The sequence below is a fragment of the Bos indicus x Bos taurus genome, chromosome 6 (assembly GCF_003369695.1).
Source record: "Bos indicus x Bos taurus breed Angus x Brahman F1 hybrid chromosome 6, Bos_hybrid_MaternalHap_v2.0, whole genome shotgun sequence".
In the NCBI taxonomy this organism is placed as follows: domain Eukaryota; kingdom Metazoa; phylum Chordata; class Mammalia; order Artiodactyla; family Bovidae; genus Bos; species Bos indicus x Bos taurus.
This window is the reverse complement of record NC_040081.1, coordinates 76188019-76203061: the sequence shown is the minus strand read 5'-3', so window position 1 is coordinate 76203061 and position 15043 is coordinate 76188019.

The window sequence follows — 15043 nt, the reverse complement described above, 5'->3', positions numbered from 1 at the left end:
TTTGTCATATTGAAACCAAATTTCTCCATGACTATATTTCTAGATCCAAGATTGGGGGATTTTTCACCCGACAAGTGAACTTAAAACAGCATCTAATGAAAAATATTCCTAATTAAATAATATGTGAAGATATAACTCTTCCAAAACTATAGAGAATCTCTTCAAGAAGTGCAGACATCTGTAATTTGAGGAATTGATTAGATGAATTTACAGGAATTTAAAGCTGATAAATTGTTACTTTGATGATAAAAAAAATGCTTTCAAGCTTAGTGGCAATAATACCATCAACAGTAGACTCACTCAGGTCAGTTGCTCAGTCATGTCTGACTCTTTGCAACCCCATGAACCACAGCATGCCAAGCCCCCCTGTCCATCACCAACTCCCAGAGTCCACCCAAACCCATGTCCATTGAGGCGGAGATGCCATCCAACCATCTTATCCTCTGTCATCCCCTTCTCCTCCTGCCCTCAATCTTTCCCAGTATCAGGGTCTTTTCAAATGAGTCAGCTATTCGCATCAAGTGGCCAAAATATTGGAGTTTCAGCTTCAACATCAGTCCTTCCAATGAACACCCAGGACCGATCTCCTTTAAGATGGACTGGTTGGATCTCCTTGAAGTGCAAGGGACTCTCAAGAGTCTTCTCCAACACCATAGTTCAAAAGCATCAATTCTTCGGGGCTCAGCTTTCTTTATAGTTCAACTCTCACATCCATACATGACCACTGGAAAAACCATAGCCTTAAATAGACGGACCTCTGTTGACAAAGTAATGTCTCTGCTTTTTAATATGCTGTCAGAGTTTGTTATAACTTTCCTTCCAAGGAGTAAGCATCTTTTAATTTCATGGCTGTACTGGCAGAATTATCTTCAAACATTTACACACCCACTGACCTCATTTGGAAGTGAGTGGAGAAACTGTTCTTCTCTAACTAAATCTTCAAACTATTAGAATTGGCTTTTAACAATTTTAATAGTGAAAATACAATCATAATTACCTTTTTGGAAACATATTCAGAGTTTTTTTTTAAGTCCTATTCTGTGATGATATTAGTTGACTTCCTGTAATATTGATTTTAACATTAAACTATTTGGCATTCAAATAAAGAGTGTATTGACAGCAAGTCTCTGCTTAAAATGGGGTGCAATAAATTTAGCAATAGAGACTTAAGCACAAGGTTATGTGGTTCATGGGGTTGCAAAGAGTTGGACACTACTGAACTGAACTATCAGGTAGTAGATATAGTAGGTAGTGGGTTCTGTGGCAGGGGATGAAGAAAAGACCTGAACAGTGTTTTGAATAATAGTTTGTTGAAAGACAAAGACACTTTTATGATAAAAGTTAGAAAGAAACAAAGAACCCATGATGATAATCAACTTCACAGAAAAAGTTAATATAGCTGTAAATACAACTCTAGTAAAACTGTATTCTTTTTGGACAGTTATCATTATGTCTTCTATGTTGTCTATACAACCAATCAAATGTGTATTATAAAAATAAAAGTCACATCATAGTGTAATATATGTAATACGTGCTGTGCTCAGTCACTCAGTCATGTCTGACTCTATGACCCTGTGGACTATAGACCACCAGTCTCCTCTGTCCATGGGAATTTCCAGGCAAGAATACTGAAGTGGGTTGCCATTTCCTTCTCCAAGGGATCTTTCTGACCCAGGGACTGAACCTGCATTTTAGGCAGATCCTTTACTTAGCCATTCGAGAAGGTTATGTAATATACTGCATCTAAATATATACACAAATATTTGGTCTCACCATTAAAGGAAGCAAGACACTTCTGTTTATATCTATTGTGAGTAACCAAAGATTATACATATACTTACATGTTCTAGAAATACTAATAATTTTATTCTTTTTAGGCTCAAAGAAATAAGCTTGTTTCTCCTGAGATCCTTGACATTTATGGGAACTGTCAGTCTACAAATATAGATAAAACAGTATTGCTGTATTTTCTCTTCATTAAGTTAAATGAGAAATTTCTATTTGCTTTTCTCTACAAGTAATATGATAGATTAAGATAAAGGAGAAAAAAAGAAATAAAAACAGTTTTGAGCAGTTGATTTTCAGTTCCAACTCCACAGTCATCTCCAGTGTGAAAATGGAAGACTGGAAGTAGCAGGTTCCCCCTTCACCCCAAAAGGAAGCCAAGTGAGTTTCTGTGGTGAAACCTTGTAAAGGTCAGTTGTGTCTTTTGCTACTTAAAATGACATCACAGTGCTCAAGAGGAAAATTAACTTGCATGGATCTAACCCAGTTCTTCCACTGTGAGAATTTACATTAATATTTTGTGTATAACTTGATCTATTATCCTCTTGACCAGAGGTTTAGAATACAATATAGTTTTTTTTTTTTTTTCTAAACCCTTCCAGACTTCATCCAAAGTGGAGTCAACTGGAACACTAAATTAAGCTCCATTTCTAACTCTTTTATAGTAATTTGGATGTGATTATTCTTTAGCAGTGCAAGAGAGAGGACACTATAATGAGGGCTTCTGGGAGCTGAGCTATCCAGCATTTGGCTCAACTCCCACTGTGTTCTTGATTTGCCTCACTTTTATGGTCACAAGAATATAACTGTTTTACATTTCCTGCCCCCTTTTATGTTAGTTATTTTTCTCAAAGGTCTTGTAAACTCTGTGTTTCCAGAATGCATGGACACCTCGTGTTATATTTGTAATAACCAACTCTCATGGTTTGCCCTCCAACAATGCAATAGATTTCTAGATTGTCTCTACTACCTAATGTATTAAAGAGATTTGCAGAATCTCCCTGAATACTTGTATGATCAGTAATCCCCTGTAACAAGACAGGCTTCATTAGAAATCATTCTCTTTACCATTATGTATATTTTATTAGGAAACAACAAAGCCTTTTGTGGTAAATTAAAACAGATAATATTTGGAGAAAGAAATGGCATCCCACTCCAGTGTTCTTGCCTGGAGAATCCCAGGGACGGGGGAGCCTGGTGGGCTGCCGTCTATGGGGTCACACAGGGTTGGGCACAACTGAAGCGACTTAGCAAAACAGATAATAACTAGTAAATAGATAATTTAATCTAGACTTCACAAATAGTTTATCATGTTATTTTTTCCTCATTTCTAAAGCTGTCCCTCTACACATATGATCTCTATATTTTATGTGCCTCTTTTCAAGTATGTTAAAATGACATAACATGAAAGAAGCTAATGTTATTGATATTTAGCTCACAAGGGTCTCAGTTGTTTAGTAAAGCTTTTTAAAAAAAGGAAATGATGGTGCATTAGTTCAAATGCAAAAGTTTTATCATCAAAAAATGTGATATTTAATTTAAAAATATACACTATTCCAGAAGGGCTGTACAGCATCAATGCTTTTCTCTAAATCACTGTGCTATTATTTTCCAGGCAGCCTGGCCTGAGGTAATTAGTTTTGCTTCTCTTTGTGAAATCCATTGAGAACAGGTCAGTGGATAATGAATGTGAATCAGAAAATCTTCAGCACATTCATTTTTAAACAATTCTCCACAATGACTAGTTGTTTCTGGCGTGGTACCCACTGAACAAGAGCAGCACAGGGGGCCAGGATGCCTGACCCCGGCTCCCCAGCACTAGGTGATGTGAAATCAGTTTTCTCCAGGTTGTTTTAATATTTCAGTTTCGTCTCTAGTTAGACACACATAGACATTTTCTCTTCATTAATTTAAATTATGAAAACAAGATGAGATTGATATCAAGTAATTTAAGAAGTCTGTTAGAAACATAACTCTTTGCAATCATTTGGGGACCAAGAGACTTGAATGTTGCATTTAAATTGAACAGTATGGAAAATGATCTAAGAGGGAAAATGGGAGGGTAAAGTGGGTTAGGTTTCACAATTTGTGCCTTAAAGTAGTATTAACTTTATTTATGTGTTCCAAAAAAAAGGGGCTTCCCTGGTGGCTCAGAGGTTAAAGCATCTGCCTGCAGTGTGAGAGACCTGGGTTCGATCCCTGGGTTGGGAAGATCCCTTGGAGAAGGAAATGGCAACCCACTCCAGTATTCTTGCCTGGTGAATCCCATGGATGGAGGAACCTGGTGGGCTACAGTCCATGGGGTTGCAAAGAATCGGACACGACTGAGCGACTTCACTTCACTTCACTTCACTTGAGTAAAAAGAGTAGTAAAGATCATTTACAAAAAGAATCCAAAGTGATCTGGTTATTTTCTCAAAGTAATTTTCAGATTTCATAGGAGGAATGTTTCATACAAAGCAAATATGAGAAATTTTTGATGATTCTACAAATACCGATGATAATTACAGAAATTTTAATATATTTGTATTATATTAAATATTTACAGTTAAGTAACTAGTAACTTACATTTTGTTAGTGACTACTTAATGAGAATTATTTTTCTCTTTTTTTCAATTGAAGTATTGTTGATTTATAATATTGTGCTAGTTTCAAGTAGAACAAAGTGGTTCAGATATTTATAAATATATATATACCCACACAAACACACATTTTTCTCAGGTTATCCTTTATTATAGATTATTATAAGACTGAATATTGTTCTGTCTTATGAAGTAAATCATTGTTGCTTATATATTTTATGTACAGTAAAGTTGTATATACTGTATCTGCCAATCTCAAACTACTACTAATTTTTCTCTCCTCTGCCCTTTCCACTTTGGAAACCATAAGTTTGTTTTCTATGTTTGTGATTCTATTTCTCTTCTGTAAATAAATTCATATGTATCATTTTTTAGATCCACATAAAAGTAATATTGTATGATATTTGTGTTCATCCAAATTACCTCACTTAGTATGATAATCTCTGAGTCCACCTATGTGGCTACAAATGGCAATATTTTATTCTTTTTTATGATTAATATTCCACTGCATGTATGTATATGTATGTGTACATATATATATATATATATATATATGAACATATATATGCACTCAATATGCCAGCAAATTTGGAAAACTCAGCAGTGGCCACAGGACTGGAAAAGGTCAGGTTTCATTCCAATCCCGAAGAAAGGCAATGACAAAGAATGCTCAAACTACCACACAATTGCACTCATCTCACACGCTAGTAAGGTAATACTCAAAATTCTCCAAGCCAGGCTTCAGCAATATGTGAACCGTGAACTTCCTGACATTCAAGCTGGTTTTAGAAAAGGCAGAGGAAGCAGAGATCAAATAGCCAACATCCACTGGATCATGGAAAAAGCAAGAGACTTCCAGAAAAACATCTATTTCTACTTTATTGACTACGCCAAAGCCTTTGACTATGCCAAAGCCTTTGACTGTGTGGATCACAATAAACTGTGGGAAATTCTGAAACAGATGGGAATATCAGACCACCTGACCTGCCTCTTGAGAAATCTGTATACAGGTCAGGAAGCAACAGTTAGAATTGGACATGGAACAACAGACTGGTTCCGAATAGGAAAAGGAGTACGTCAAGGCTGTATATTGTCACCCTGCTTATTTAACTTATATGCAGAGTACATCATGAGAAACGCTGGACTGGAAGAAACACAAGCTGGAATCGATTGCCGGGAGAAACATCAATAACCTCAGATATGCAGATTACACCACCCTTATGGCAGAAAGTGAAGAGGAACTAAGAAGCCTCTTGATGAAAGTGAAAGTGGAGAGTGAAAAAGATGGCTTAAAGCTCATCATTCAGAAAACAAAGATCATGGCACCCGGTCCCATCACTTCATGGGAAATAGATGGGGAAACAGTGGAAACAGTGTCAGATTTTATTTTTGGGGGCTCCAAAATCACTGCAGATGGTGATTGCAGCCATGAAATTAAAAGACGCTTGCTCCTTGGAAGGAAAGTTATGACCAACCTAGATAGCATATTCAAAAGCAGAGACATTACTTTGCCAACAAAGGTTCGTCTAGCCAAGGCTATGGTTTTTCTAGTAGTCATGTATGGATGTGAGAGTTGGACTATGAAGAAGGCTGAGCACCGAAGAATCGATGCTCCTGAACTGTGGTGTTGGAGAAGACTCTTGAGAGTCCCTTGGACTGCAAGGAGATCCAACCAGTCCATTCTGAAGGAGATCAGCCCTGGGATTTCTTTGGAAGGAATGATGCTAAAGCTGAAACTTCAGTACTTTGGTCACCTCATGTGAAAAGTTGACTCATTGGAAAAGACTCTGATGCTGGGAGGGATTGGGGGTAGGAGGAGAGGGGGATGACAGAGGGTGAGATGGCTGGATGGCATCACTGACTCGATGGATGTGAGTCTGGGTGAACTCCGGGAGTTGGTGATAGACAGGGAGGCCTGGCGTACTTCGATTTATGGGGTCGCAAAGAGTCGGACATGACTGAGCGACTGTACTGAACTGAATTGAACTGAACTGAACATATATATGTGTATGTGTGTGTATATATATATATATATCATATATATCTAAGCTCCTCTCCAACTGTAAACCTGAACACTTTTAGAAGCTGAATTTACTGCTTCGACAGTTAATAGTGAGATACTCCATCATGAAATTGCCCCTTGGTATATTAAATAGCAGGCCACAAATGTGTAATCACTGATATGTAATCCATTTGTAACTGAGAAATTATGATGGGGTCGCTAGTAGTTGGGCATGATTGAGCGACTTCACTTTCACTTTTCACTTTCATGCATTGGAGAAGGAAATGGCAACCCACTCCAGTATTCTTGCCTGGAGAATCCCAGGGACAGAGGAGCCTAGTGGGCTGCTGTCTATTGGTTTGCACAGAGTTGGACACGACTGAAGCAACTTAGCAGCAGCATATATATCATATCAATTTATTCATCTGTCAGTGGACACTTAGGTTGCTTCCATGACTTGGTTACTGTAAACAGTGCTGCTGTGAATATTGGGGTGCATATGTCTTTCAAATTAGTTTTCATCTTTTCTAGATATATGCCCAGGAGTGTGATTGCTGGATCATGTGGTAGCTCTATTTTTATTTTTTAAGTAACTTTCATACTGTTTTCCGTAATGGTTGCCCCAATTTACATTCCTACCACAGACAGGGCTTCCCTGATAGCTGAGGTGGTAAAGAATTTGCCTGCAACGCAGGAGACCCTGGTTCAATTCCTCGGTCAGGAAGATCCCCTGGAAAAGTGATAATATACCTGCTCCAGTATTCTTGAGCTTCCCTTGGGGCTCAGCTGGTAAAGAATCAGCTGAAATGTGGAAGACCAGGGTTTCATCCCTGGGTTGGGAAGATCCCGTGGAGAAGGGAAAGGCTACCCACTCCAGTATTCTGGCCTGGAGAATTCCATAGACTGTATAGTACGTGGGGTCATGAAGAGTTAGACGCTTTCAGTTCAGTTCAGTTCAGTCTTTCAGTCGTGTCCAACTCTTTGCAACCCCATGAACTGCAGCATGCCAGGCCTCCCTGTCCATCACCAACTTCCAGAGTCCAACCAACAAATGTCCATTGAGTCAGTGATGCCATCCAACCATCTCATCCTCTGTCGTCCTCTTCTTCTCCTGCCCTCAATCTTTCCCACCATCAGGGTCTTTTCAAATGAGTCAGCTATTCGCATCAGGTGGCCAAAGTATTGGAGTTTCAGCTTCAACATCAGTCCTTCCAATGAACACCCAGGACTGATCTCCTTTAGGATGGACTGGTTGGAAATCCTTGCAGCCCAAGGGACTCCCAAGACTCTTCTCCAACACCACAGTTCAAAAGCATCAATTCTTCAGGACTCAGCTTTCTTTATAGTCCACCTCTCACATCCATACATGACCACTGGAAAAACCATGGCCTTGACTATACAGACCTTTTTTGGCAAAGTAATTTCCCTGTTTTTTAATATACTGTCTAGGTTGGTTATAATTTTCCTTCCAAGGACTAAGTGTCTTTTAATTTCATGGCTGGAATCACCATCTGCAGTGATTTTGGAGCCCAGAAAATAAAGTCTGCCATTGTTTCCACTGTTTCCCCATTTATTTGCCATGAAGTGATGGTACTGGTGCCATAATCTTAGTTTTCTGAATGTTGAGCTTTAAGCCAACTTTTTCACTCTCCTCTTTCACTTTCATCAAGAGGCTTTTTAGTTCCTCTTCACTTTCTGCCATAAGGATGGTGTCATCTGCATATCAGAGGTTATTGATATTTCTCCCAGCAATCTTGATTCCAGCTTGTGCTTCATCCAGCCCAACGTTTCTCATGATGTACTCTGCATATAAGTTAAATAAGCAGGGTGACAATATACAGCCTTGACGTACTCCTTTTCCTATTTGGAACCAGTCTGTTGTTCCATGTCCAGTTCTAACTGTTGCTTCCTGACCTGCAAACAGGTTTCTCAAGAGGCAGGTGGTCTGGTATTCCCATCTCTTTCAGAATTTCCCACAGTTTATTGTGATCCACACAGTCAAAGGTTTTGGCATAGTCAATAAAGCAGAAATAGATGTTTTTCTGGAACTCTCTTGCTTTTTTAATGATCCAGCGGATGTTGGCAATTTGATCTCTGGTTACTCTGCCTTTTCTAAAACCAGCTTGAAAATCTGGAGGTTCATGGTTCATGTATTGCTGAAGCCTGGCTTGGAGAATTTTGAGCATTACTTTACAAGCATGTGAGATGGGTGTAATTTTGCGGTAGTTTGAGCATTCTTTGGCATTGCCTTTCTTTGGGATTGGAATGAAACCTGACCTTTTCCAGTCCTGAGGCCACTGCTGAGTTTTCCAAATTTGCTGGCATATTGAGTGCTGCACTTTCACAGCATCATCTTTCAGGATTTGAATTAGCTCAACTGGAAATCCATCATCTCCACTAGCTTTGTTCATACTGATGCTTCCTAAGGCCCACTTGACTTCACATTCCAGGATGTCTGTTGCTTGGTGAGCAATCACACCATCGTGATTATCTGGGTTGTGAAGATCTTTTTTTTTGTTTTTGTTTTTCACTAAATACTGTAGGATGGCTTCATTTTCTTTCTAAACTTTCCAGCATTTATTTTTTTCAGGCTTTTTGATGATAGCCATTCTGACCAATGTGAAGTGATATATCCCTATGGCTTTGATTTGCACTCCTTTAATAATGATGTTAACATCTATGCATGTCTTTGTAGCATATTTGTATGTTTTGTTTGGAGGAATGTCTATTTAGCTCTTCTACCCAGTTTTTCTTTTTTTATATATGGGATTTCTTTGGAGGGAATGATGCTAAAGCTGAAATTCCAGTATTTTGGCCACCTCATGCAAAGAGTTGACTCATTGAAAAAGACTCTGATGCTGGGAGGGATTGGGGGCAGGAGGAGAAGGGGACGACAGGGAATGAGATGGCTGGATAGCATCACTGACTCAATGGACGTGAGTCTGTGTGAACTCTGGGAGTTGGTGATGGACAGGGAGGCCTGGCGTGCTGCGATTCATGGGGTCGCAAAGAGTCAGACACGACTGAGCAAATGAACTGAACTGAACTGAAGTTGTATGAGCTGTTTATATATTTTGGAAATTAACCCTTTGTTGGCTGCATCATTAACAAATATTTTCTCCCATTCTGTAAGTTGAATTTTCTTGTTGTTGATGGTTTCCTTTGCTGTGCAAGAGTTTTAAAGTCTAATTAAATTTGTTTATTTTTGCTTCTATTTCTTTTGCCTTGGGAGACTTATCTAAGAAAGTATTGCTATAATTTATGTCAGAATATGTTTTTCTATGTTCTTTTCTAGGAGATTTATTTTGTCACATCTTATATTAAGGTCTTTAAGACACTGAGTTTATTTTGTGTACAGTATGAAGGAGTGCCTCATTTTATTTGGCTTAATGAAGCTGTCAGTTTTCCCACCATAACTTGCTGAAGAAACTGTATTTTGTCCATTGTATATTCTTGTCTCTTTTGTCAAGGATTAATTAGCCAGAGGTGTGTGGACTTACTTCTGGACTCTCTGTTCAGTTCCATTGTGGTATATATCTGTTTTTGTGCCAATGCCACACTGTTTTGACTACTGTAGCTTTGTAGTATTATTTAAAGTCTAGGAAGGTTATACCTGCAGTTTTGTTCATTTCCTTCAGGATTTCTCTGGAAATTCTGGGTATTTTATGGTTAAAAATGTGAAGATTACTTGTTCTAGGTTTGTGAAATGTGTCATGGGTAATTTGAAAGGGTATGCATTTAATCTGTAGATTGCTTGGGGTAGTATGGCCATTTTAGCAATAATTCTTCCAACCCAAGGGTATGGTATATCTTTTCATTCTTTGAATCATCATTAGTTTATTTTATCATTGTATTATTGTTCTTAACATACATGTTTTTCACCTCTTTAGGTTTATTTCTAGGTTTCTTTTTTTTGAATGTGATTTTAAACAGGATTTTATTTTTTTAATTCTCTGATGTTTCACTGTTAGTGTAAGAAATTGCAGAAGACTCTCTGTATTAATCTTATATCTTGCTACTTTCCTAATTTTATTAGTTCTATTAATTGTGTGGAATCTTTTAAGTTTTTCTATATAAAGTATCATGTCATCTGTATACAATGACAAATTTACCTCTTCTATTCCTGATGGCAGAAAAGGCAATGGCACCCCACTCCAGTACTCTTGCCTGGAAAATCCCATGGACGTAGGAGCCTGGTGGGCTGCAGTCTATGGGGTCTCTAAGAGTCGGACACGACTGAGCAACTTCACTTTCGCTTTTCACTTTCATGCATTGGAGAAGGAAATGGCAACCCACTCCAGTGTTGTTGCCTGGAGAATCCCAGGGACAGGGGATCCTGGTGGGCTACCATCTATGGGGTCACAGAGTTGGACACGACTGAAGCGACTTAGCAGCAGCAGCATTCCTAATGGGAAACACTTTAAATAAGGAAATTAATAAATGAGTTTAAGTAATACATAATAATTAATGTTCTGATTCTTAAAAACCATAAGAAACATATTAAACACTCCCATTTTACTATACCCATTAAAAAATTTTTTTATAAGTCTGTGATAGCAAGACTTTTTTTTTTTTTTTCCAAAACAGAACCTCTCATTCTCTTTCTTGCCTCCATGCTAACTGAGGACTGTGGCAGTGGGTGGCCTTTATGATCTAAGAAAGTGAAAGTGAAGTCGTTCAGTCCTGTTCGACTCTTTGCGACCCCGTGGACTGTAGCCCATCAGGCTCCTCCATCCATGGGATTCTCCAGGCAAGAATACAGGAGTGGGTTGCCATTTCCTTCTCCAGGGGATTTTCCTGACCCAGGGATCGAACCCAGGTCTCCCTCACTGCAGGTAGACGCTTTAACCTCTGAGCCACCAGGGAAGTCCCATACTAGAGAAAGTTAAGTTAAAGTTGAAAGTTAAGTCGCTCAGTCGTGTCCGACTCTTTGCAGCCCTGTGGACTGTAGCCCACCAGGCTCCTCCGTCCATGGGATTCTCCAGGCAAGAATACGGGAGTGAGTTGCCATTTCCTTCTCCAGAGGATCTTCCTGACCCAGGGATCGAACCCAGGTCTCCTGCATTAGAGGCAGATGCTTTAATCTCTGAGCCACCAGGGAAGCCTGATCTAAGCAAAGTAAAATTTGTTAGGGAGGCTCTATCCTTGCTGGAATAAGATTGGACCTGGTGAGGGAAGTCTGGTATTTATGCCAGTTACTAATGGCAAGAGATGACTTGCAGGTTGGCATGCCTTCAGGAGAAGGCCTAACTTCTATTCCTAGGAAGATATAAGCCACAATAGATATATCCAATGACAACAGATCAGATCAGATCAGATCAGTTGCTCAGTCGTGTCCGACTCTTTGCGACCCCATGAATAGCAGCACGCCAAGCCTCCCTGTCCATCACCAACTCCCGGAATTCACTGAGACTCACGTCCATCGAGTCCGTGATGCCATCCAGCCATCTCATCCTCTGTCGTCCCCTCCTCCTCTTGCCCCCAATCCCTCCCAGCATCAGAGTCTTTTCCAATGAGTCAACTCTTCGCATGAGGTGGCCAAAGTACTGGAGTTTCAGCTTTAGCATCATTCTTTCCAAAGAAATCCCAGGGCTGATCTCCTTCAGAATGGACTGGTTGGATCTCCTTGCAGCCCAAGGACAACAGTCATGGACAAAGAGTAATAATACCCATGCCACAGATTCACATTGAAGGTGTATTAGTCAGCCAACTAGGCAATACCAAAAAGATCCTAAAAAACATAAGCTTATCCTTAGAAGTATGGAAACTCTAGTGTGTGTAAGAATCAGGTGAGGTGTTTATTTAAATGCATTTTCTTTTGTGCCCCTTCAAGTAATTATGATTTAACAGATGCGTTTTGGAACTTAGGGAGCTGTATTTATAAAATATTTGCTTTTAATTTTAGAAAATCTGAGATTTATGGAAAACTTGTAAAAATACAAGAGAGAGTTTCTATTTTCTCTGCCACCCTATCTCTAGGGAGCTATGTTTTTACTGACTAAACATAATTCTGATGCATGTATTTTGAAACTCATATTGAGAAGTATTGGGTTAGACTGTTGAGGAAGCAGAGTGGGGAGTGTTTGGATTTCAGACACAGCTTGCTCTTTCTGGGCACATCAAAACCTGGATTGTTGGAATAATAGCCCATGGTGATATTCGGCTGCAGTGATGAGAATCATAGAGAACCTATTAATAATAGCCATTGCCCTTGCAATGCCAGGAGTAGAAATGTCAATAAATTGTAGGTCCTTCAAGAGTTTTGAGAATGAGGTTGTTGATATATTTCCCTCTTCATATGGAATAGTACTGTTCTGAGCCTCTGGAGGGAGATTTTGTAATCTCCCACCAAGTAATGGTAACCAGGAAACCAAAGGAGTAAGGTTTTCTTTAAATATATTGGGCCAGTTACTAGATATGTCTTACTTAAATACCTCATTTATTCATCAAGTTCTTTGATATAATGATATTACTTACTCATATGTTTTTCTAAATAGCCAGGAGGCTTCTGTTATTACAAAATGAAAATAAGTCTTCAAACTATAAATTATGTGCCTATTTTCTTACTTTCATAGTAGTATTATTGTATCATTCTGTATACTTTGTTTTAGACTTACAAGTAAAATACACCTTAAAAAGTGAGGGTTGAGGATCAAACTAACCCAAAATGGAGCCAAGAAATGTAATCGGTAACTATGTTTATAATTTTTAAAGCAATACTGAACAGATACTTCTGAACTTTTTTATAAAATAATTTCACACTTTAATTTATGGACTAGTCTAATGCTTTAATGGATGTATCATAGAATTGAATGTAATTCACTGTAATGAGAGAACTGATAAATTTCTGACAATGCTGTGACATCTGAATTAATCTGTGTGAAATGTCAGTAATAATAATCAGATCAGATCAGATCAGTTGCTCAGTCGTGTCCGACTCTTTGCGACTCCATGAATCGCAGCACGCCAGGCCTCCCTGTCCATCACCATCTCCTGGAGTTCACTGAGACTCACGTCCATCGAGTCAGTGATGCCATCCAGCCATCTTATCCCCTGTCGTCCCCTTCTCCTCTTGCCCCCAATCCCTCCCAGCATCAGAGTCTTTTCCAGTGAGTCAACTCTTCACATGAGGTGGCCAAAGTATTGGAGTTTCAGCTTTAGCATCATTTCTTCCAAAGAAATCCCAGGGCTGATCTCCTTCAGAATGGACTGGTTGGATCTCCTTGCAGTCCAAGGGACTCTCAAGAGTCTTCTCCAACACCACAGTTCAAAAGCATCAATTCTTCACCATTAGTAAATACTCCATATGATTACATTAACAATTATTTAAAATAATCTTTTGCTTCTATGAAATCCCATATAACCAGGCAGAGATATCATTTTCTTATGCTTAGTATGGCAATGAATTTCGAAGTAGAGCACATCATACAAGTTTCTCAAATGATTTCATTTATATTGCCTAAACTTACATTTGTAAGAACAAATTCTTTTCCATGTGAGTTTTTTTAGAAATCAATGATTTAGTGATATAAGTTCGTCTTTATACACTTTTATTTTTGAAAGTAAATTGAATAATCATAAAATACTGAAACAAAGTACTGTGTAAAATCTATGATACCAACCAGTCTTTGACTCCATTTTTAAAAATAGGACACTGTGATTGCCACTCCACCAGCTAAGTCTACATTTAGTAAGGGGTTAATTTGTATATTAATTTTGAGTTGTTCAAACCAAAGGTGCCTTTGGATTATTCCAGCATTATATTAATAATATTTTTGTGAAAAATAAAAGGAAAATAATGTTAACAGTAAGGCACACCTACCATTCATATTAATCCTCAGTGACTTATGTAGTATCAAAAGCAGACGGTAAAGCTGAAATATTGTCTAATTCAGAATAGTTGAATCTTGCCTATAGATTGAAGGTGAAGCAAACTTGATAAAAATTTTTTTTTGAAAATTTGAAAAAATCATAGTGTAACAGTCTACCCCCTCCTGTATTATTTTGAAGATAGGTATGTCTAAAAAAGACCAAATTATGACTGGGAGCCAAAGCTGTTCAGGACATCAGATTAGCCTCTTTGGTATATTTTGCTAGGTTTAAAATTCCAGCCAACACAAATTGTAAGGCAGTTATCCTCCAATTAAGAATAAATACATTAATTAAAAATTCAAGCCTCTACTGAAGTACACATTCTTTTAAAATGATTCAGCCATTGCTTTTGCCATAGGGTTGAGTTTTTCTAATGTTTTTTTCCTCCAGAATTCCACAGTTATGCTTCATGACTTACAGTAACTATTATACAAAATATTTGGGAAAATCATATAGTATTGTTAGATGAAATATAAAATAATTTCATGCACATATAAATTTGAGGCAAATATTCATACAGGTGAGAATTGTAGTCTCACTCAAAATCTGCTGAAAAAAAGTGTCTTATGAACTTAATTTTTATCTCCTCCATTAGAATCTAAATATCATTTTTCTTAGATATAAAGTGATTTTACATGTAACTCTTTTCAGCATTCTAATCTCCATAACAATTTGTCCTGAGTGATACTATTATTTAAAATTTAAACCATACATTAAGTGAGAAGGAATAGAATAATATAGATAACCATGACTTAGAGTGTATCTATGACTGAGTTTTAGAAAAGAAAGATTGAGTATTCAA